Genomic DNA, 22,700 nt, shown 5'->3' with positions numbered 1-22,700 from the left:
CTCTTTAAAGGGCCACAAGTTTTGATGGTTAGGCAGGCGCAAACCCGGATGACCCTTGCCGCGCAAAAAGAAATAGAAGTTGAATTCTTGAATCCCAAGAAGTTTCTAGTTCCGCCTAGAGCATTCTAGAAATGTTCTCATAAATCTTATATATACTCCCTTTTTCCCAAACACTCCCAACTCTAAAAATCGCAAAAGTGTTTATTACATTATTATTTGTTTGTTTGATCTCTAAGATTTGTTCTACATACAACTTCGTTAATAGTTTAGAAGCAAGAAGATATGGCAGGTAAAGGAGAAGGTCGAGCGATAGGAATTGATTTGGGAACGACGTACTCGTGTGTTGGAGTATGGCAACATGATCGTGTTGAGATAATAGCTAATGATCAAGGGAATAAGACTACTCCATCTTATGTTGCTTTTACTGATACTGAACGTTTGATTGGTGATGCTGCTAAAAATCAAGTCGCTATGAATCCTATCAACACTGTTTTCGGTAAGTATTTTACATCCAGTCCACATCTGGTTTTAAATTTCTTGTTTTTATGGTTTTTTAGAAGAAAAGTGTTTTGCTTAGTGGTTTGGACTTGCTGTAGAAATCATGTTATAAGTACTTAACACTTTTCTGTATTTGCAATGTTTTTTTTGTTCTACTTGGCCTGTTAAAACTTAGTTGCTTAATCATTAATCTGTTTCCTAATTCTGTGAAGGTGTTTAGTTATGAAGTAAATTGTAATAAGTATGTTTTTTTGGGTGCTAGTATAGTGTGTTACTACTTAGGATACTTGAACAATACATCTAATTATATGTATTGTGTATCTTTATTTTCCAGATGCGAAGCGTTTGATTGGGCGGAGGTTTAGTGAGGCATCTGTTCAAGTTGATATGAAACTATGGCCCTTTAAAGTTACTGCTGGTCCTGGTGATAAGCCCGTGATTGGCGTAAACTACAAGGGCGAGGAGAAACAGTTTGCTGCAGAGGAAGTATTGTAAAGGAGTAATATCCTCATTAAAGAATATTAAGCACGCGTTAAGCATAAGTAGAGATAAATAATGCTAATCGGGACCTATAAAAAGATTGACTCATGAAAGCTCGCTTTATATAGGTGGTACACTCCAGCTCGCTCGAGAATGTTCCAAGAAGACTAAACGACCTAGAGTGGAACGCTTTAGATAAAGACATTTTCCTTAATCCAAGGGTAATCATTACCAAAGTCATATCTGTATTTCCAATTACCGGGAATTATGAACTACTGCACCCACTCCCAATGATCACCGCCTTCCTACCAGAACCAACCTAACACTCATTCGTAATCTCCACCCTACATATGTATAAGGAAGTACACGTGTCTCAAAGATCAACACTCTCTTGTGCCTATAAATACCACCTACATGAACTACGTCAAACCTGATTTTTCTCTCCCCCAGAATCAAGAGAAGATACGTAGGCAGCTCGCTACTTAGCGAAATCGGTCTAACCCAAATCCAATCCCCTTCTTCTTCCACCTGTATATGGAAGGGAAAAACACCCATTTACATTGGCGCCATCTGTGGTCTCGATTACTTGAGATATTAATTTCACACAAATCATCAAAATACAAAAACGAAAATTTTCAAGCCCATGAAACATGGCAAGCCTCGAAGCTCAAGTTCAAAGCCTTGCGAACCAGTTAGGTTTGACCAATGAAAGCATTTCCTTGCTCCGGCAGGAAAATGCCGCTCTTCGTGCACAGGTGGACGACAACAACAACCAGTTGGGAATGTTGCTGAGAACGGCATCAATGAAGTTAATCAACAAATTAATGAACTATCGCAAAGAATCAGTCAAAGCACAGTGAGAAAAGACGCAACCCAGATCGTCCAGAAAATGCTCAAGATGTACCGTGCATCGCCATTCACCACAGAGGTATTAAATAAACCCTCTCCTCTGGATTTCGTTCAGCCACATTTTCCGATGTATGACGGCAGCACATGCCCTGGACAACATATGGCTCGTTATATCCAAAGCTTGGCATTATATAGTGCACTAGAGTTCGATCATCTCCACTGTCGCTTGTTCCCTGCAAGTCTCAAAGATGGAGCACTCGATTGGTTCTTCTCACTCGAGCCAGACTCAATAAAAACCTTCAAGCAACTTACCGATTCATTTGCTAGCCATTATGTGCACTAGCTTAAACGACACAATTGGCTCGCCACGTGGAGCGGTATTTTTGGGCGATGGCGGTTCCGTGAATTGTTTGCAAATAAGGAGGGTAATGTCTCAATTCCAAAAAGAGGAGTCCACGGTCGTTTTTTAGCGTGGCAATATTGCAAATATTTGCAAAACCGAGGATAATGTGCTAAATCGAGAGGAAACGTCTAAATTTTTCGGTCAAATACCGGTCTTACCCTCTCATAACATATCTTATTACGAATTTACCTTTTAATAATAATTGTAATAACAAAACTTGTTCGGGGTATAACCGAAAGAGGCACTATTCAAGATTGAACCAAACTCTTTAAAGTAGTTAGATAACATAATCAAAAGAAAGCAATGATCTAGACTTCGCTTTTCAAATAATATCACTTGGCTAAGAGCGAAACAATTCGCGGAATTTTAAGTCGGTTCAAAGCCGAACTACTATGCATGGAAGCGAGGATTGAAAGAGTAATTTTTTCGCCACCTTGGCATTCTACAACGCTTTGCCGGTAAATGCTAAAACACGGCACTTTCGCCCATCGGCCGATGAAAGAGCGTCCAAAGACTTTATCCGAGAAATGCCATTTCGACAAGTATATAAAGTTGCAAGAAGGCCTGAAGCGTCAAGGCCTACCAGAAGAAGAAGAGGTCGCAGCAATATCAGATAACCCCCCAGTCTCCAAAAAGTGCCCCAGACAGCAGGAAAAGAAGCCAGGTAAGAATGAATAATAACCGCGAGTTCACCATTCTCACACGCTCACCCAGTTACATTTTAGAAAAGATCAAACGAGCTTCATATTTCCGACCTGATGTGCGGCAACCAGTAGACCGACCTGACAAACCATATTGCATTTTTCACCGAGCCAAATGTCACGAGACTGATGCATGCTGGGGGCTAAAGCACTACCTCCTAGATCTCATCGAAGCAGGGCATATCAAACAGTACACTAACATAGCCGACGACGACTTACGCCATAAACTCATGGCTCACCGAGTGCGCAGTAGATCCCTACCTCGCCAGAACCATCACAAGATTCAAGCTCGCTCCGCAAAGCAGGGCGCCCCGGGAATCGACCGGACATTTCGCCATGAACGCCGGCAAGATTCGCCGATCGCGACAATGCCAGAGCTATTCATATGATCACTTTCCCAGATGATTCTGTGACATCTTCCAGAGAGAAACGCAGGCGTGTCGGCGCCCTCCAAGAAGTATATAATTTTTCTTCGCAAGCGTCACACGCTCCGCGAAGTTCAGGTCGCAACACAGGGGATATTACGTTTACCGAGGCCGACCTCAACAAGGTTTGCCTCCCACACAATGATGCACTTGTTGTCCATGTCAAGATCAGCGACTGGACAGTCAAACGCGTCCTGATAGACCCTGGCAGTTCGTGCGACATCCTGTTCTATCATACAATTCAAGAGATGAACCTACCTAAGTCAGTCTTTATAAATCCGATTGCTCCTCTTTACGGGTTTAATGGCTCCAGGGCCGACCCAATCAGCAATATCATACTCCCAGTGTCAGTGGGATCTAGAGAGGACAAAGTCAGCTTCAATACACGCTTCAGTGTTCTTGACATCAAGTCGTCCTATAATGCTATCCTAGGGCGGCGCTGGATTCACCAAATGCAAGTTATACCATCCACGCTGCATCAAGCTCTCCGCTTCCCAGGACCAAGAGGCATGGTGGAGCTTCGAAGCAATCAACTTGAAGCTTATCATTGTAATCAAAGCCTTTCTGCAAACAAAACCGCTGACTTGCAAGCTCACACAAAGAACGAGCCCACCAGCTATACAATGGCCAAAGACCTGGTCGCTGAGGTCAGAGCCAAAGCATCAAAGCAGCAAGACTGGGGGCTCCAGCAAGAAGGTTCATTCGTCTATTTCGACTCTAGAAGTTAATCCAGTCATTGTTGCTCCACCAGGTCGAATCCCCGAAGTCACATCAGTTGTTATCAATCCAGCAGTCAAGAACCCAAAAGTCACATCCGCCGTTGTTGTTCCACCAGTTAGCACATCAGAAGTCGCGCTGTCATGTGTCACGCAACAAATCTCACTCCCGAAGGTCACTCCAGAATCTGTTGTCATAACCACAGAGGCCATTCCAGCCTTGTATGTCCGTCGCCGCCACGATATCGGCTCCACTCAGACGACCAATTCCACTCTCCCTCAGATCGATAAAGTATCCCCATTTGAGGACGCATCCGTACCAAAGATAACATCTCAACAAGCAGACAAAGAGCGAGTGAACCTAGGAACCGAAGATGATCCCAAATTTGTATATGTAGGGGCTAACCTTGACCCCACACTCAAGGCCCAGCTTGTAAACTTTTTGGCTATGAATAAAGATGTCTTCGCTTGGTCGTATGTCGATGTGCCTGGAATAGATCCTAATGTTGTGTGGCATAGACTAAACGTGAACCCTAATGCCAGACCAGTTCGCCAACGACCTAGAAGACTCTCTCTGCGATTCCAGAAAGCCATCAATGATGAAATCGAAAAACTGAAGCAAGTAGGGTTCATTAGAAAAGTAGACTATCCAGACTGGATCGCTAACATCGTCGCAGTTCCAAAAAAGAACGGCACAATTCGTCTTTGCGTCAACTTCACGAACGTTAATCAAGAAACGCCAAAGGATAGCTTCCCCCTACCTCGCATAGACCGACTTGTCGATCAAACGTGTGGCCATGAGCTCCTCTCTTTCATGGACGCGTACAGTGGATATAACCAAATCCCACTCGCTGAAGAGGATCAAGAAAAAACATCATTCATCACAGAACAAGGAATCTATTGTTACAACGTCCTCCCCTTCGGACTTAAGAATGTTGGAGCAACGTACCAGCGTCTCGTCACCGACATGTTCCAGGACATGTTAGGTGACACCATGGAAGTCTACATTGACGACATGGTCGTCAAAAGCAAGAAAGCGGAAGACCACCTCACTCATCTCGAGAAAGCGTTCTCCAGGTTGCGCCAAACTCGAATGAAGCTTAATCCTGAGAAGTGTCTCTTTGGAGCATCCTCCGGGAAGTTCCTTGGATATCAAGTATCACAAAGAGGGATCGAAGCTAATCCAGACCAAATCCGAGCGTTTTTGGACATTCCCGATCCCCAAACAAAGAAGCAAATTCAGAAATTATCTGGAATGGTCGCGGCACTTAACCGATTTATATCAAGGGCGTCAAACAAGTGCCGACCTTTCTTGCAACTTCTCAAAAAGGGACAACAGATTTCATGGAACGATCAATGTCACCAAGCGTTCTTCACCCTCAAAGAGTATCTGACTATACCCCCCGTCCTGGCCAAGCCTAAGGATGGCGAAATGCTGGGGCTATATTTGGCGGTATCAGATTTTGCCATTAGCTCAGTTCTTTTCAAAGAAGAAAACAACTCCGAGAAACCGATCTACTTTACAAGTAAAACGCTCACTCCAGCTGAGAATAATTACTCATACATTGAAAAGAATTACAAGATTGATTGTTATTATTTCGGCAAGAAAATTCAGGCCCTACTTTCAAGCACATCCAATCAAGATTCTCACCGACCTACCTTTGAAGAAAATTCTTCACAAAGAAAACAAGACAACTCGCATGGCAATATGGGCAGAAAAGCTTGGAGAACACCACATGGAGTTCGTCCCTCGCACTTCACAAAAAGGCAGGTCGTGGCTGATTTTCTAGCAGATTTCCCTGTTGATGACCCAAATTGGGAACCAGAAGCAGAGGTCGTACCCGCAAAGGAAGCCACCAAATCAATATGGTCTCTTTTTGTCGACGGTTTTAGTAATCCTGGAGGAAATGGAGTCGGCGTCGTCTTAACATCCCCAGAGGGAGCCATGGTCGAGAAATCAGTTCGCATTGACTTCGCGACCTCTAACAATGAAGCCGAGTACGAAGAGTTAATAATGGGACTTCGCATGGCGATGCAGCTCGGTGTCAAGGAGCTTCAGGTCTTTAGTGACTCACAACTAGTTGTTTGCCAGATTGCAAAAGAATACATTACCCATGAAGGTAACCTCGCTAAATACCTTCAAGTCGTTAATCAGTTACTTCCTTCTTTCAAAAAAGTCACGGTACACCATTTCCTATATGACGAGAACCGTCACGCAGACAGTTTAGCTTATTTGGCCACTCAAACACCGGACTGCACCCCTAGACAATTACTCATTGAAGTAGTTGACCGACCTGCTTATCAAGTAGAGTAGGTATTAAAAATCAGCGACCTATGCCCGCTCTCTGCCAATCAGATGAGCCAAACATGGATGCAGCCCATCATTGAATACATCCAACACGGCACGTTCCCAGACGAGCGTACCAAGGCCAAGCAAATCCCATATCAAGCGCGCCATTACTGCGTGCTCAATAACAAGTTATTCAGAAAATCCGCTGGCGACCTTCACTTGAGGTGCGTAAACCCAAAACAGGGCCAACTGATTTTCGCGGAGATTCATGAAGGAGAGTGTGGAAACCATTCGGGAGGTCGCTCTTTGGCTCACAAAGCGATCTCCTAGGGATACTTTTGGCCTCGCATGCAAATCGACGTCAAAACATATGTACTCAAGTGCGTCAAATGCCAGACCTTTGGCCACAACATCATACAACCAGCTCGAGAGTTGATTAGCATCGCGAGCCCTTGGCCATTTTATATGTGGGGCATGGACATCATGGGACCATTCATCCCACAGAAAAGTACTGGATTTCGTTTCGTCTTAGCTGCAACTGACTATTTCACTAAATGGGTCGAAGCTATTCCACTAGCAAATGTCAAAGAATCACATGTCAGAAACTTCATATGAACTCATATCATCACCAGATTTGGTTTGCCGCACACACTGGTGATGGACAACGGATCACAATTCAAGGGCAAAATGGTCAAAGAATTTTGGCCAAGTGGAAAATAGTTCATGCATTTTCTACTCCCCAGTACGCACAAAGTAATGGTCAAGCTGAGGCTAGCAACAAGGCAATTTTAGAAAATTTGAAGAAAAAGATTGAGAAGACCAAAAGCCAATGGCCAAATCAACTAGAAAACATTTTATGGGCTTACCGCACCACAGCTCGCGCAAGTACAGGCGAATCACCATTCTCCTTGTGTTACGGCACAGGAGCCGTTATTCCAACCGAGCTGACAGTCACCACTACTCGGTCAGAACTTGTCGAGTCTGGAGACAATGATTCCGTTTTATTACGAGAGGTCGATCTGCTGGAAGAACGGCGCGACCTAGCCGCTATCAGAGTAGCATCCTATCAGTAAATTCTAAAGAAGTCCTACAACAAGCGAGTGCATCCTCGATCTTTTCAACCCGGTGATCTAGTTTTGAAAAAGACTCGGGATGACTCCAAATTAGCTCCAACTTGGGAAGGCCCATACATAGTGGAACGCATTGTAGGCAACGGAGCATACTGGATCAAAACTCAAGAAGGAAAATTATTACCACGACACTGGAATACCTTTTTGTTGAAGAAGTTTTATCAATAAAATTATGTTGTTGTATACCCCATATTTTCTTTTACTGTAAATTCAAAGTTACTCTTGTTTATTATTACAATTCACTCCATTTACTCGCAATGGTGAATCTCGCAATACGCTTTCATAAGCCCAAACGCTCTCCGTGAGCAAAACGCTCTCAAGAGCTTACAGGCTCCACAACCTCTCTGAGTCTCGCTAGTCGAGGACCTATACTTCTAGGATCGACTCAGCGAGAACGCTCTCAGTGAGCAGCACGCTTTCATAAGCCCAAACGCTCTCCGTGAGCAAAACGCTCTCAAGAGCTTACAGGCTCTACAGCCTCTCCGAGTCTCGCTAGTCGAGGACCTATACTTCTAGGATCGACTCAACGAGAACGCTCTCAGTGAGCAATATGCTTTCATAAGCCCAAACGTTCTCCATGAGCAAAACGCTCTCAAGAGCTTACAGGCTCCACAGCCTCTCCGAGTCTCGCTAGTTGAGGACCTATACTTCTAGGATCGACTCAGCGAGAATGCTCTCAGTGAGCAGCACGCTTTCGTAAGCCCAAACGCTCTCAAGAGCTTACATGCTCCAAAGCCTCTCCGAGTCTCGCTAGTCGATGACCTATACTTCTAGAATCGACTCAGTGAGAATGCTCTCAGTGAGCAATACGCTTTCTTAAGCCAACACGTTGCCTACGGGCAGAACGCTATCTCCAGCTTACAGGTTCCAACGCCTCACCAACTCACCTAGTGAGAAATCCCTAATATTAAGCTCAGCTCGACGAGAATACTCCCAATGAGCCTCACAGCAGAGCGCAACAACCACGAAAGAAAGCGGTAATTACAAGCATAACGCTTTCTTAAGATAAACCATAGGTTCCTTGCACATTCCATCCCATACGCATTATAAACAAGATGCTAGCTATAAACATTCAAGCGGAAACATGCATCCATACATAGTCAAGGGGAAAATTTCGCCAACGCCAAGACATTAATATACCGATCTGCTGGGTCTACCCAAAAAATCCAGATCGATACTTCTAACATGTTTACAAAACATCGAACTGCCACTCTCGTGGAAACCAGTTCTCAGTATTAAAATGGCGAACTGCTCAGGCAAGCCTGAAGACACAGCTCTATTGTTAACTCTCATATAAGATAGGTGAACTTACAAAATATTTCTAACATTCCCATAACTGACAAAGACAAGAAGATACATCACAATCAAGAATCAGCCACAACATGCTTATCTTCGGGCAAAGACTAGTCGAAGGTGTGTGCTGGCGGATCTCAAAGACACACACGCGATACCGTAACCCCGCCCTCACCATCATTCGCCTTCTTCAGCTGGTGATATTTCTCATCCAACTCAGCGTATTGGACACAGGCAATGGTATATGCCTCTTGCGCCTTGCGCGCCACCCTCTGGCATTGTTTGGCATATTCAGTCACTTTAGCCGACTTGCACAAATCGGTCATAGCGGTAAAGATACGCGTTCTCGCCAAAGAACATCCTTACACTTCTTGGTCATCACCTCCAGCTTCTTCTTGTCGGCTCCCCACGCAGTTCACATACATCCTAGCTCGACGTGGGGATTAGTATCAGAATCGGCGCGCTGCACAGAGTTCTTCAACTTGTCGTACCCTGCAAAAAACTGTAAGTACAATTTTAACGACAAAACTGCCCAAGTAACAGAAACAAAAACATCACGCATAAATTTCTCACCAAACAAGCAGCCATGTCCATGGTACTCAATAGCGTGTCCATATCTTCATCCTCTACCTCAGCTTTGTCACCATTCAACACGATCCCCTTCAGCAGACTGGTCACTATGGGTGCCGAGTGGAAGCTGCAATCAGAACGTTTCACCGCACGCTTCTTCCCCGTCTTCCCCATGTAGTAAAACTCGCTCCCCATGTCACTGTGACGTGGAGACGAACTCTCACCAACGACGTGGTGACCTTGCCCCAAGTCGCCACGCTCCTCAACATGTCGATCGGTATCATTGACTCGTCGAGGCGACCTGAATACAACACCACCAGTCGAACGACCTGCCTTTTTAGGTTGCTTGTTCCTTTTGGCTTCTACCGCAACAGCTTTCCTCTTGCCCCGATCACCATGCACGTGGGGATGGAATTCCATTTCCTCCATTATCAGAGGTGAAGTCTCCCTCAAACTTCCTACCCCTCTTACATATCTGCAGCACCTAGCCATAGTGTAACCTACGAGCGAGAATGACAATACGCGAGTTACCAACCAAAACAACAATCTTTGTTCAAATGGGATACCTAAATAAAGAAGACAAACGTACCCTGAAGAAGCAACGAAGAAGATGACGCAGTACAGGTTGGGGACGAAGAAAGGCAGTAGCAGGAAGAGCAATGGGGAGCAAATGCCTTTGTTCTCCAACGAATGATTTTACTTATGCTGTAGTAACGTATCTTCCCTAGGCACATTATAATTGCATCGAGATGCCAAACGTCAGGCCACCTGGCAGCCATCATTGCACACATCTAACCGCTCACTTGCCTACACGTGGCATACACGTGCGGAACTGTTTCACTTCTACAGAACGGTGATATCGACCTACGTCCTACTATCGATCTACGTCCTACGATCACAGGTTACTTAAAGTCAACTATGGACACTAAGAAGCATCTACACAACCATACAAATATAACGATGTCTCCATTCATATATTTAACCAATACAAGAATCTTACAAAGCAACGAATCAAGAGATAAGCATAGCATATAAGCAAAAAGCGATCTGCCAAGGCAGGCCCAAACACATTAAGCAGATGGCGGCCGAAATAGCCGAAGTCTACTCAGAAAATCCAGCTCAGTTAGCCAACATTCATTATCGCATGGTTATCCAGTGTTCACAAACAGAAATAAGAAAAGTGAACTGCCCAGGTTACCCTGGGAAACCTAGTTCTATTATATCACAACTAACATCATAACTCGCTAGTTCCAGGCATAACGGCCAAACCTCCAGCCACCAGCGAGTCGTCAACTTCAGCTTCTTTCCCCTCAACTACTATGGACACACCATCCAGACTTAGACTCATAAGAACATCAGACGCAGCAGCTTCAGTGGGGAGGCACAACAATTTCCGGAGCAGCGATAGAAGAAGTAAGAGCACCACTGGTATCTCCCTGTACTGGTACCACTAGAGGACGAAGAGTACAGCGTCCATGCTCCTCTTTCAGAGCTTTATAATCAGCTTCTAGGTCAACAAAGTCAGCGTCCAGCTAGTCATAAGCTTTAGTAGCATCTTGAGCAACTCCCTTGCAGTGCAGAGCATACTCATTCAGCCTACCAATTTCCACGGTGAATTGCGTTCTCTTCAAAGACTCAGTAGTTTCAACCGGATCAGATCTTCCGTTCAAAGATCTTCACCAAATTGAGAGTTTGGTGCGATTTCTTCAGGTCTTCAAGCTCCTCGCGTTCCATCTTAGCAGCATCCTGAACATTCTTTAGTTCCTCAGTCGGCTTCACCACAATTTCCCTATCTGTCTCATAGAATTGGGCAATCTCCTTTAGCTTCTGAAATCCACTCACAAGCTACAGACGCACACATATGCTAATAATCAGTTCACAACGAGTTTACTAAGTAAGCAAATAGGTTAAAGCAGGACAGCCCCAAGTACCAGACATTGAGCGATTTCCATCCGTTTTAAGTTGTCCTCCAACCCCCTCTCATCCAGCTCCCTACGGTTGTCATCCAAAGCTATATGATCAAGTAGACAGGCCGCTACCTTACTCGACCTGAAGCTGCAATCAGTCCGCTTCACAGTACGCTGCACCCCATTGTCATCCAGATACACTAGTTGGGTCTCCAAGTCCTCATCAGCCATAGTTGATTTCCCACTCGCCTTACGGGAACTCTTCGCCTTCGCTGCGGACTAGGCCCTCGCACCACCGGCGACGAGCTCGGCCTAGCTCCAAAAGTAGCCAGGTCCAGAACCTGCTCCGGTCTTGCCCGAGTTTTGCGAGTGGTAGTCTCACCAATTCGACCACCACCAGAACCACCCCCAGTGCTGGAACTCTCCCCCAAAGTATACCTCGCAGCTTTAGCTACCCTAACAGCGTCTTGCTCAGACGCATCAGTTTTCCTCTTCGACGACCTGCTCCTAACACGAGGATTGAAGACCACCATCTCTAGCTCTACAGGGGCACCAATCGACCCACCCTCAGGTCGCCATCTTGACCCACCCGCACCTGAGGCACCAGCACCTCCTAAGGGTCGTCTGGAGCTAACGCGACCCCGGTTTCTATCCTCCCTGGATACCAAGTCACTTGCGCGCTTCTCCATCACTTCCCTCCTAGCTTGACCTCGAGCTCGATCTTTCTGAATTCTCCTTTTCTCCCGGATCGCTGGACCCCCTTTCTCTACAAAGAAATGAGCAACTTCAGGCAGCTTCGCTTGCTTCTGCACTCAACTCAACCGCGCGAACCTCTCTATTTCCCCACGATCAGTTCGCGTCTTGACAGAAAAATCTACAAGCTAAACAAAGACACAGATCAGTTAGAATAGCAACAACTCATCTATTAAAATGACATGTACAAGACACTCCCACCCACCGGAGATATTGCAAATCCTAGTTTGCAACCTACACCCGCTAGCATAGTAGTTGCCAACTAGCAGCAACGGCCTCTTGGTCCATGCCTCGTTGCTCACACCGTCGATCACACCAGAACGGGTGGTCATAGTTTGCAGGTTAAAGTTGAAATTACCATATTTTACAACGAAATGTTCGGTAATATCAGACACCCCTATATAGTACTCGCCACTTGCATTCAACAGGTCGAACACCTTGAACAGTCGCCAGGTGTTTCCAACAAACTGACAAGGGGACTTCCAACAATGAGCTAGAAAGTCGCAAACCATCTTCGAGAACGGTATTTGCATATGCGCTCTCAGTTGACCCTCACAGATTATTACCCCACCATTCGGCGGATTGTATTCTTCACTCCGCACATTTTCACTCAGCCTTGGTTCGTATATCTCCAGGTCCGGTACGTTTATTCCATAAGCTGCCCTCAGTTCGGGGAACGCACTCACTGCACAACGATCCACCGTCCTAGGGGGCAACCCACTTGAAGACGACCCCTCACTACGACCTGATGTGCTAGCCACAGCACCAACAGAGCCAGATCGAACACTACCCTCATCTCCCCTAACTTCCTCACCATGATCAGATTGATTACCAAGACTCACTGACTCTTCCTTGTCATCCTCATACTCACCACAGCTTAAAGAGACCTCTCGAACCTCTTCAGATCGAGTATCGTCAGAATCAGACATTTTTACGTTTTCTTCTTACCGACTACCCAAACTTAAATACTAAAGCCTAAACACCAACCTATCTACTAAACGTACAACGCTTGACTAAGATGAAAGAAAATGAAAAACACAAAGACAGCAGCAGCAGAAACACTCACCTGAGAAACCCTAGCTTGCAGTTTGGCTGAAGACGAAAACAAAAGATAACTTTGCAGTTGTCCCAAATTTGATTTTGTGCAACCGCCCATTCAGTTACCAAGGAGTTATGATTACAACCTACGGACTAGCCCACACACGTGGCTCAAGGAACTGTCTTTTCACGATTTCGGGAAATGCGGCGACACGTTTTCTCTACCAACTGCTATGATTCAGTCACATGCCAACCACGTGACAACTTTTGTTTTCCAACCGAATCTCCATGCAACCCAAATCGAACGTGACAGCGTGCCAATTACTCAACCTACACTAGCCGCTCGTCCACTCATGCTCAACACGTATGGTTGTTTTCTCTCAGCAGCTCGCTTTCATGAACATCACAATCTACTGAGAGGGGGCTGTGTAAGGGAGTAATATCCTCATTAAAGAATATTAAGCACGCGTTAAGCATAAGTAGAGATCGTTGCGCAATCAGGACGTCGTCCTCCAAGATCGACTCGCGAAGTAGCTCGCTTTATGTAGGTGGTACACTCCAACTCGCTCGAGAACGTTCCAAGAAGACTGAACGACCTAGAGTGGAACGCTTTGGATAAAGACATTTTCCTTAATCCAAGGGTAATCATTACCAAAGTCATATCTGTACTTCCAATTACCGGGAATTATGAACTACTGCACCCACTCCCAATGATCACCGCCTTCCTACCATAACCAACCTAACACTCATTCGTAATCTCCACCCTACATATGTATAAGGGAGTACACGTGTCTCAAAGATCAACACTCTTTTGTGCCTATAAATACCACCTACATGAACTACGTCAGACCTGATTCTTCTCTACCCCAGAATCAAGAGAAGATACATAGGCAGCTCGCTACTTAGCGAACTCGGTCTAACCCAAATCCAATCCCCTTCTTCTTCCACCTGTATATGTAAGGGAAAAACACCCTTTTACAAGTATCATCCATGGTTTTGACAAAGATGCACTACAAGAAAAAAGGCTTTATATCACTGTTAAAAACAGTGACAAAAAGTCTTTTGTGACGGTTTTTTTTTTTCCAAAACCGTGATGGAGTGAGAGTCATTTATTTTTTTTCCCAAAACCATCACAAATATTTGTTCCAGACTAGCCTCTCTCTACCATAAAAAACGGTAACAACTGCTCAAAAACCGTCACAACAAATCATATCATTTGTGACGGTTTTAAATAAACGGTTATGCATTCATCCTTTTTAACGGTCACAAAATCATAAAAAATGGTAACAATCGCGCTCAAAACCGTCACAACAAATCATATCATTTGTGACAGTTTCAAATAAACAGTTATTCATTCATCTTTTTAACATCATAAAAAAGTATCATTAGTCATGATTTGTTTTGGGTAAAAACAGTGATATATGTATATATAAATATATTTTTTTTTTATTAAAAATAAAAATAAAACGTGAATATATATAAAAACCCCCAAAATTGGGGACCTGCAATAAACTACACACCTGAATAAACTACATATCTGAATATGATCCATTAAATTTCAAATAACACTCATATATATTGCTAATTTCATTGAAACATTCCAATCCCATTAGATAACCAATATATATTTGTACTTAATCGTAAAACGTAATGAAATAAATAACACATTTCCAATCTAATTCATATAAATATAATCAGCCTAATCCAAATCCAAATCCAAATGAAAAATAATCTAATCTCATCAAATTCGATCACCCACATATATGTCTCTTTAGCCTTATGGTCCATCTTCATCTTGAGGATAGTTCATAATACATTCTTGGATGAACATAACAAAATCCATTCGAACTTCATTTATTTCTTTGTCGGTGAAGGCCTTTTTATTGCTAAGATTTTTTATCTGGAATATAAGAAACAAGTTTAATATTTTGCAAAATAGAGAATAAAAAAAAGTTAAAAACACAGTTGCTAAAGATATCAAAAGCATAAATTAAGTTAAAATGTGAGAGGTATTTTATTTACTTTCAATGAAAAAGGAGAAGGATCGCTCATTATGTCTCGCGATAAAAGCATTGCATGAATACCACACATTGTTTACCGTGCAGTTTGCAGAGGCCCCGCAAAAATATCAAATTATCAAATTGAATCAAGGGGCAAATTACTTATTAGGGGCAAAATTGTATTTTCAGAACAAATTAGTTCTAAATAGAAAAAATGCAATCGGAGGCAAGGGTTTCACAATAAGAATTGCAGCGCCTGTATCAACCAGTTGTTTGTAACTGTATATTAGGGTCCTACGCATCGATGTCAGAATATTGTCATTGTTAAAATGATAACCACACAGGATAGGAACATTGTTAAATTAGTTTCCAGAGTACAAAAGTTACATTATTTATACAAATGGAAAAGCTAATGGTAAAAGAAAAGAAACGAGGTGAATTGCTGCTTCACTTCACTTAACCCTGGAAAGAACAGATGACAAAGAGACTACGCACCAAATATATTGTTAGCAATACAGTTGCATCAAGTAATAAAACTACGAACTATAGCAACATAGATCCATCACAAAGGAGAAGACTGAGTGAGCCCCGACACTCATCCACGTGCTCAACTGCTCTAAAGGCAGTGGTGTCTATCTCAAAGCCGCATGAACATGTGGTGAGGTGTTCAATGGAACCACATGAACTTGCTGGGGAGGGTTATCACTTTGTTAATCAGTGAAGGGCTCTTACATAGGTATTTTCTTTGACTAAATATGAGAAAGTTCTCAAAATTTCCACACGATGCACTTGTAACTTGTAACGTGATATTCAAGAAAAGGGACAGTTACGATAAAGCCCTTCGTCAGCAACAGTTCAGAGTATGCCAAGAAGTAACACATCAAACGTCTAACACATTGAGACCTCTAATATTTTGTGAGGTCTCCATTCATTGAAAAATGTACAAGAGAAATTCAGGACTTCACTGGAATCTAGCTTTTATACCACTCTTTACCAACAAAGTCATTTAAAACTTTAAATACTTGAATTCAGTTTACTAAAAAGCTTTTCCGCAAAACCCAAATGCTACTCGGTTCTTACCATACCTCTATGGCCTGTGGGATGAATGTCAGGCTTTCTTATCGATGGCAATGGATTATGAAGTATACCAGGCATAAAAAATTGAATGCTACTTTTGCATCGTATCCAATCCTATTGTCACTCTTTTCTTGAGGAAATCATCATGAGTAGTACCTCCAAACAAGTCAGCTCTAGACAACAACATTGAGATCAATTATACACACTAATGAAAAGGGTGATGTCTTTCAAGTGAAGTAGCGGAACTAGGTATATCCGAAAGTACATTATCCAAATTCAGAACTGCAATCCCTAATTATCAATATAAGAGGGACCAACGCAGACTAGAGACTGAAGCACATACAAAAATCCTATTCATAGATGTTAGCCAGATCACCTAATTGACCTAATCTATTATTTAGAATTAGTCATACAGTTAGTAAAACAGAACCTATCATCACTTTGAACAAAGACCAACTATTTAAAAATAGAGGGGAGAATTCACTTACATTGGTCGGTAACAATCTTCCGACATGTTAACAGTTAATATCATGATGACATTGAAAGGGTCCTACGCATCGATTTTGACCGGTGGTCTATGTAATGTAGATCGGATGGATTAGTTTCCTCTCGTTTTGAGAGGTGTATTCCACAGGCGTCAAAGTGCGTTGATCGGATATTGGTTTGACGCTTAGGCAGGAACTCTTGTCATCATTTTGGTAAGGAAGAACCCCTGCTGAATTGCAGATGTATTTGGTGTTAAGACACACAGCCGGGTTGTGCAGGTCCCTTTCCCGGTAGGTCCGATTGATGAATATCTCGCGCCGAGGTATGAAACTACTAGGGGATATCTCACTATCGTGGAAAAGGTCGCTATAGTTCGAGAACGCAGAGGTGATGAGATGAGCGAGAAGCTCCACACAAGTAGCTGTTAAAGGCAAGATCGGTGGTACGGCCGAACCACTCATTCAATCTACTATGAGAGTCATGGAGTTGACCTTGTTCAATCAAGCACCGAGGGCAGTCATCCTAGCTTAGAAGAGATGGCGTGCTCTCCGGCTTGGGTATGGAGAGCATATGTGGTAAAAGGGAAGCGTGAGTCCTTATTCGTAAGGCCCTTGGTCTTCTAGTGTAGTCTCTTCGAGTCTTGGGCTAGTTGGTTGTCGTTTCCATGTCCGGTTCTTCCAGTTCTAAGGAAGCCGGTGAGTGAGGGAGGTCTCTTTCAAGACTGCGAACCGACTCAACTAAAGCGTGTGTTTTCCTTGAGGGAAGAATAAGTTGGGCATTGACTCCAAACATCTTTTTGGTGGGACAATTTGTTGGAAATGTGGATTTTAATAATGCCAAGTCAAAGAATTCAGGTTGTAACATGGATGCGAAGATATTTTCGCGAAAGCCCAAGTCTCATGCATGATATCATAGTTTGCTTGATTAGATCAAAGATGAAGTCGGAAAGGGTGAAGGTTTCAAGCCGCCTTCAACTTCTTATTGTGGAGCTTATAGAATTGCGGGGGCTTGTATCAAGGGCTAAAGCTAGCTAAACAATACAACATAAGAAGAATGGAGGCAAGGACGGACTCTACAAATGTTATCTCCTTCACTAAAAGCGGGGAGCAACACCCGTGGCAAGCAAGGAAGCTTTACAGATGCATTGGAACTTATGGGTCAAATGGAAATGTTTTCTATAAGACATGTTTATAGAGAATGTAATAAATTAGTTGATGCTTTAGCAAGTAATGTACCCGATGTAAGATACATAGAAGTTATCCCTAGCTCATTTTCTGTGGATATAAAGAAAATAGTCTATGATGATGCTATGGGGAAAGTGTATGTCAGGATGTAATACAATTTTTACAATTATTAATGAAAAGGGGTAGGGGACCTCTCAAACAACCTCGCTTGCTTATAAAAAAAAAAAAAAAAAAAAATAGTAACTGTAATCGTTTACCTTGATGTGGTGCCAACATGGTTTTTGAGAACTTCTATTCACTTGGATCCCTTTTAAAGCTATCAACGCACTTCAAGTTAAAAATTTAAGCAATTAATGTCAATATAAGAAATAAAAAAGTCTACATATATAATAAAAAAAGTATACCAATAAATGCGTATGGAAATAGTTACGTACGTGTTGATAATGATTTCCATGTCACCGGTGCATTTACCATGTAATGAATCCAACCAATAAACATCCATACTAGACAAGTCGATGACAATCACAATCCAATGGAAGCTAAAACCAAACAAGTTATTAACTAGCATTTAATATGTACTTGTAACCAAATATGAGTTCAACAAAACCAATATAATATATGTCCATACCATGGGTTGTAAGGAATGAAAACAATTTCATTCATGTTTGCTTCCCTCGATCCTATCAAGAACAAGTTTAGTTTTTTTTTTTGAATCCACAACACTAAAGACAGCCGGTTGACAAACAAATATCCATCTCTAGAACAAACAAATTTCTCATACAAGCATCCTGAAATGTGAAAACACAACTCATTTTATAAGCTTAGTAAACATTCAATAAAATAGTTAGTAACAACGTAAGTTTTATCACCTCATATATGCAACCATACAAGGAGACTTGACAAAAATTCAAGATTACAAACATCCTTCACGTCATTTGTCTCTATGTATGAAAACTCTATGTTATCTCCGAATAATTCTTGTCCATATGGAAACTTAAGTCGACCACTTTGAATAATTGTACCAATCATGGCACCAAAGGAAGTGCATAGATCGCTTCCTTTGTGTGGGGGCTACCGACTTAGTTTTTTCGCCTTTACTTTTACTCGGTTGCCCTATTTTATCCTGATTCAGAAACCGAAAAATAAAAGATAAGCATAAAAAATTATAATGTCATGTCTAGCAAGGGTGGCCGCAACATGGCCTATGTGTACGTGGACTGGAAGTGGTCTGTAGGTATCTGGCAGTGGCTTGAAGTGTCCTGCAGTGGGCTGTGTTATGGCCTATGTGTATGTGGAGCGGAAGTGCCAGATGCACATCTACACAAATTGGAGGTGGAATGTTGAGTTGTGTAAGGATCATGAGGTGGATTAGAAGGAAGAAATGTATAAATAGAGGGAGCTAGACAGAGAAAGGGAGAGGTCCGATCCTAAAGTGGGATTCTTATAAATTTACAATCATCGATATTTTTACCTGGTTGGCTTTCACCACTAATTCCCTGGGCCAAGCAACGTGTGATCCAATAGCGTCTTCCACAAATTTCAACTTATCACCAACTGGTACAGGAAGAAGAGCTTGTTCTTTACCTTCCAAAATCTTCCCAACTGCTACATGTGAGTTGTATTGCCCTAAGGGAACATTGTGCAACTTAGTTTCCGGTCCAAGCTCCTCGTAGACTATACCCTTAGCAACAACATTGGATTTGAAATCCACACCAAACTGCAACTCCGCCCTAAGATGAATTGTAAAGTCATAATGGGTTAATTGCAAATACAACATAAAACGAGGGATTCAAGCACTAGTATTCACCTTTCCAAGATCCCATGTATGATTTCAGATCTTGGTGCATTTAATTTGTTACTTCACATTTTCCTTTTTAGAATTTTTGGTGGTATCGGAGAATTAGCCTTTTTGGTCTTCAACAAATTTTAGGTGAGAATATTTAGAACTAAAAAAAAAAACTAGACACACACAAAAAATATTTTAAAGTACTTCAAAATAAATTAAAACTTAATGAAATTACCTCAATGCCTTTCAATACTAAGTGCTTTGGCCAAGCAACTTGTGATCCAAGAGCATCTTTTCAAAAATTACCACCATCGCGAACCGGGTATAAGAAGAGCAACATGATCTTTACCTTCCAAAATCTTATCAACTGATACGCGTGCATTGTTTGGCCCTAAGGGAACATTGTGCAACTTAGTCTCTGGTCCAAGCTCCACGTAAACCTTACCCTTAGCAACAATATTGGACTTGGAACCCACAGCCAAACTGCAACTCAGGTCCTAATTGTATACAGAGTTTTTAGTAATTAACAATATGAAAATAATGAAGTGGATTAGAAGACTGTGGTGCTAATTAGAACCTAATCTATCTATTATATTAAGTAAAATGTGATACTGCAAGGATTGTGACAATGATACCTTTCCAAGAGGAAGCATAGGATTTGGAAGTGGGGAATGACTTGTTCCCTTAGCATGTACCTTCCTAAAATCAGGTTCAGAGTTTGTTTCCGACAGACGACTCTTCTCTTCCTTGTTCTTTGGCTATATATGTTAGAGAATATTTACAAAATAAAAACGAAATAGGAAACAAAAAACACCCAATTCTAAAGTAGTGTAAACAATATTTAAAAGTTTACTTTACGCTTGCTATGTGCACCACCTAAAGGGGGGAGATGGTCTCTATTGTCACTTTTGTAGCTATTCGAAGCAATTTTTTCCGACGCAGGAGAAGTGAGACGATCATTAAATTTTGCTTCTAACTCCTTGTATTTATTCTTCAATTCTTTTCTTTTTTTCCGTTCTTCCTTTCCCTTTTCTTCTGCCTTTTTTTCTTTTTTGTTCTTCCTTTTTTCTTTTTTCCTCTTCCTCATGAAGCTTCGACTCCAATGCGCACATGTTTCTTAGATCCACGCTTTATTAGGCTTAAAGTGCTGTGTGGGGTGACTCCATCTCCTACGCCTCTAACACCCACCACCGTGTTCCAGAGTACCCAATGCTAGAGTCGAAGACGCCTTTAGTACCCTCAACCTCTAAAGTTCCTTCCTTGACCTGCATTTGATAATCATCCTACAAGATAATGAGAGTGTGGATGTAGACTTATCACCACCCAAAACCACATAAGTAAAACAAAGGCAAGATTTGAATTAATAAGAGGGTTGGTCACAACCATAATCTACACCTTGTTTATTGTTTCTAAGCAAGTATCTCGAAAGCAACCCATCAAAAGTTTCTCAAAAGTGTTGTCACCCTCTCAGTTGAACTTTGATTCATACAATTGGACTTAATAATCACACAAATGTTTCTCAAAATAAAAAGGAGTTTTATGACACCCCATGAAGTGATTTTGAACCCCCCCCCCCCCTGTATATCCATTCTAGTTGTGCACGCGCATGGGGCAGCGTGAAAAGGAGTGCAAGTGGGTAACTTATATTCTTAAAATTTTCCATGTACCATTCAAGAACTGCCCCTTAGTATGATAAGCTAAGCAACATGATCAAATATAGAAAGTAAAACAAGAGAAGCAAATCATCACCTTGGTCAATGTGGCACCTTTCTACTGCCTCTATATTGTAACCTTATTATTACTATTAATATAACATTCACACTATACTAGGAAGTATACTAGACTGAAATGTACTATTCTCTCTCAAGAACTTCTTCCTTGGTAGCATCATTTGCATAGTTACCATCTTTGCCTTGGAGGGAAAGTTGCCACCCATAAGACCTGTCCTTTCCAATAAATGATGCGCCCTCCTCTTGTCTCTGTTTTGAAGTATATAGCACATCAAATAATAACAAATTAGAGGAATGCAATATTACATAAATAATAACAAATTAAAGGAATGCTATATTACATATCAAATAACAAATTAGAGGAATGCTATATACATTTACTTACCTTTTTCTCCACGCGATTAGCAATACTCATCCTGCCTGTTCGGTGGTTAAACTTCTTTTGCTTTCGCCGCGTAGATTGCACTTCGCTAAGATTCTTACAAATTAAAAAATAAAAATAAATACGTGTTATGTACTAGAGCTGTTTAAACCATTTCTTGAAATAATACTTTAGCTGGAAGTAGTTTTGAATGAGAAAAACATTCCTATAGGCCCTTAAAGTGATTAACTCAAGAAGATAACTCAGACGCCTATAGGAACAATTATCGATATGGGATTGTAAAATGGCAGTGGGTTATACACTCAAAAACCTCAATATCCAGCAGACATCCCTTAAAACCTCAAGGTAATAGCATAGTGAGATACGTGAATGCGTATATAGCAAATAAAGAGAACAAGCATAACAGCCTAACGCGTGAATGCGGACGATAGCTTTCTTGTTCTCTCGCCCCCTAGTAGCTAGTTTTGAGTTCCCTTCCTCTAGTAGCTAGGTCGCTTCTAGTAGCTAGATTGTTTTGGTTTGGAGTGGGGTGGGACGATGTGATACTCAAGTATTCCCTCAGATCGGGTACTCTTTCCCCGATCGAACAAGGGAGCGGGACCAAAGAATGACAAATATGAAGATAGAGGGAAAGAGTACCGCCAAGAAGGTATCGCTTGAGGGGTCCATCCAAATTTCCGGGTTGCTTTAGGCCGAATGGGGGATCAACCTCTGGAGACCGATCTTTGTCGGGTAGCTCCTTATATTGGGGATACTCCGAAGCTTCATTAGTTCACAACATGGAGGCCACGTGAGGCAAAGGCATCGGGGTGCCTATTGTCAAGTCGGGAAGCCGGAATATCCCGAGAATTGGAAGTGGGTAGAGAGCCCCTTAATCCGGGTCAAGGTGGGTAGCCATTCGCTCGTCCTTGTACCTACCCCCAAGTTTGTTGACAATGAGTCGAGTCATCGAAGACAGTTAGACTCGAGATGCCGAGCTCCCGAGCCATGTTAAGCCTAGAA

General features: G+C 42.3%; 1 pseudogene across 1 annotated transcript in view; it reads left to right on the top strand.

Moving 5' to 3' along the window:
• Window positions 1-18: 18 nt before the first annotated feature.
• The window catches only part of LOC147494512 (heat shock cognate 70 kDa protein 2-like), a 31,687-nt pseudogene continuing 9,005 nt past the window's right edge, over window positions 19-22,700 (top strand). The window contains exons 1-3 of the transcript XR_015199925.1: window positions 19-496; window positions 833-984; window positions 22,130-22,136. The product of XR_015199925.1 is annotated as a heat shock cognate 70 kDa protein 2-like (transcript). The remainder of the gene's footprint in view (window positions 497-832; window positions 985-22,129; window positions 22,137-22,700) is intronic.

This window comes from Coptis chinensis, chromosome 6 (assembly GCF_015680905.1).
Source record: "Coptis chinensis isolate HL-2020 chromosome 6, ASM1568090v1, whole genome shotgun sequence".
Taxonomy (NCBI): domain Eukaryota; kingdom Viridiplantae; phylum Streptophyta; class Magnoliopsida; order Ranunculales; family Ranunculaceae; genus Coptis; species Coptis chinensis.
The sequence above is the reverse complement of the archived record's forward strand: the minus strand, read 5'-3'. Positions and strand labels throughout refer to the sequence as shown.